Consider the following 2,622-nt stretch of genomic DNA (forward strand, 5'->3'; position numbering starts at 1 on the left):
TGCATAAAATTATTACTACTCTCAACATAAGCATAGTCATTCTTATTAATTGTAGTGGGAGAAAATTCAACAAAGTAGCTATCATTATTATTCTCATCATCAAATATAGGAGGCATATTATAATCATAATCAAATTTATCCTCCATAACAGGCGGCACCAAAAGACTACTATCATTATAATCATCATAAATAGGAGGTAAAGTATCATCAAAGTAAATTTTCTCCTCAATGCTTGGGGGACTAAAAAGATCATGCTCATCAAAACCAGCTTCCCCAAGCTTAGAATTTTCCATATCATTAGCAACAATGGTATTCAAAGTATTCATACTAATATGTTCCATGGGTTTTTAAATTTTCGCATCAAACCATCCATGTCTTAACTCAGGAAATAATTTTAAAAGCTCACTGTTGCTTTCCATTATGCCAAACTAGTGTAAAACAAGAAACAAAAAGATGCAATTGCAGGATCTAAAGGAAATAGCTTCGAGCACTTACAATGGCGCCGGAAAATAGCTTAGTAGCCGAGATCCGGGGTGTGAGTGCCTTTTACCTTTCCTCCCCGGCAACGGCGCCAGAAAAGTGTCTTGCTGTCCAGGACTGGCGTGTAGTTGAAGAGGGAGGAAATGGTGTAGCTTTCCTTCGTTCCCCGGCAACGGCGCCAGAAAAGTGCTTGATGTCTACGGGTGCTTCTATTCTTGTAGACAGTGTTGGGCCTCCAAGAGCAGAGGTTTGTAGAACAGCAGCAAGTTTCCCTTAAGTGGATCACCCAAGGTTTATCGAACTCAGGGAGGAAGAGGTCAAAGATATCCCTCTCATGCAACCCTGCAACCACAAAGCAAGAAGTCTCTTGTGTCCCCAACACACCTAATACACTTGTCAGATGTATAGGTGCACCAGTTCAGTGAAGAGATAGTGAAATACAGGTGGTATGAATATATATGAGCAGTAGTAACGGCTCCAGAAAATAGCTTGATGCTACAACTGGCGTGTGGTTGATGGTGGTAATATTGCAGGCAGTACAGATGCAGTAAAACAGTAAACAAGCGATGATTGCAGTATTTGGGAACAAGGCCTAGGGATTATACTTTCACTAGTGGACACTCTCAACATTGATCACATAACAGAATAGATAAATGCTATACTCTACACTCTCTTGTTGGATGATGAACACCACTAATTGTGTAGGATTACACGAACCCTCAATGCCGGAGTTAACAAGCTCCACAATATTCGATATTCATGTTTAAATAACCTTAGAGTGCACGATAGATCAACACAACTAAACCAAGTACTAACATAGCATGCACACTGTCACCATCACACTATGAAGGGGGCATAGATCACATCAATACTATCATAGCAATAATTAACTTCATAATCTACAAGAGATTACAATCATAACCTACGCCAAGTACTACACGATGCACACACTGTCACCTTTACACCGTGGAGGAGGAATAGAGTACTTTAATAACATCACTAGAGTAGCACATAGATAAATAGTGATACAAAACTCATATGAATCTCAATCATGTAAAGCAGCTCATGAGATCATTGTATTGAAGTACATAGGAGAGAGATTAACCACATAGCTACCGGTACAGCCCTTAGCCTCGATGGAGAACTACTCCCTCCTCATGGGAGACAACAGCGTTGATGAAGATGGTGGTGGTGTCGATGGAGAAGCCTTCCGGGGGCACTTCCCCATCCCGGTGGCGTGCCGGAACAGAGAGTCCTGTCCCCCAGATCTTGGCTTCGCGATGGCGGCGGCTCTGGAAGGTTTCTCGTACCGTGGCTTTTCCGTATCGAAGATTTAGGTCAGGGACCTTTATATAGGCGAAGAGGCGGAGTCGGAAGGTCGACGAGGCGGTGACACAGTAGGGGGCACGGCCCACCCCCTGGCCGCGCCAGCCTATCATCTGGGGCCCACAGGGCCCTCCTCTGGTGGCTATCGGGTGTTCTGGAAGCTTCGTGGAATTTTAAGACTCTGGGCGTTGATTTCGTCCAATTCCGAGAATATTTCCTTACTAGGATTTCTGAAACCAAAAACAGCAGAAAACAGGAACTGGCACTTCGGCATCTCGTCAATAGGTTAGTTCTGGAAAACGCATAAAATCATCATAAAGTGTGAACAAAACATGTAGGTATTGTCAATAAACAAGCATGGAACATAAGAAATTATCGATACGTCGGAGACGTATCATCCACCAACAACCTTCACGTGGCCTTCATCTCCTACTGGTTCGATAACCTTGGTTTCTTACTGAGGTAAAACTTGTTGTTGTACGTACGCATCACACCTTCCTCTTGGGGTTCCCAACGGACGTGTGCTTCACGCGTTATCAGAGGGTTTCGACGATCGGGAGCTACAACGTCGGAACACAAGGAAGTTATCACCGCTCGGAACCGATCTGTTCGGAGTCGACGGCGGAAACATCGGCATCACCAAGAACTTCATCAACATCATCCATCGGAGTCAGGGGCGGTAAACACTCGGACGAGATGGCAAGGAGCAACATCGGATCTGCAGCAAGCTTGGGAGATCTCGTCGAGTTACTCGACGGGGTATCTTTCAGATTGGCATCGGAAACCAGCAGCAACGCGTCGGATTGGGTGTCTTAG

This window comes from Lolium perenne, chromosome 3, assembly GCF_019359855.2.
Source record: "Lolium perenne isolate Kyuss_39 chromosome 3, Kyuss_2.0, whole genome shotgun sequence".
Taxonomy (NCBI): Eukaryota; Viridiplantae; Streptophyta; class Magnoliopsida; order Poales; family Poaceae; genus Lolium; species Lolium perenne.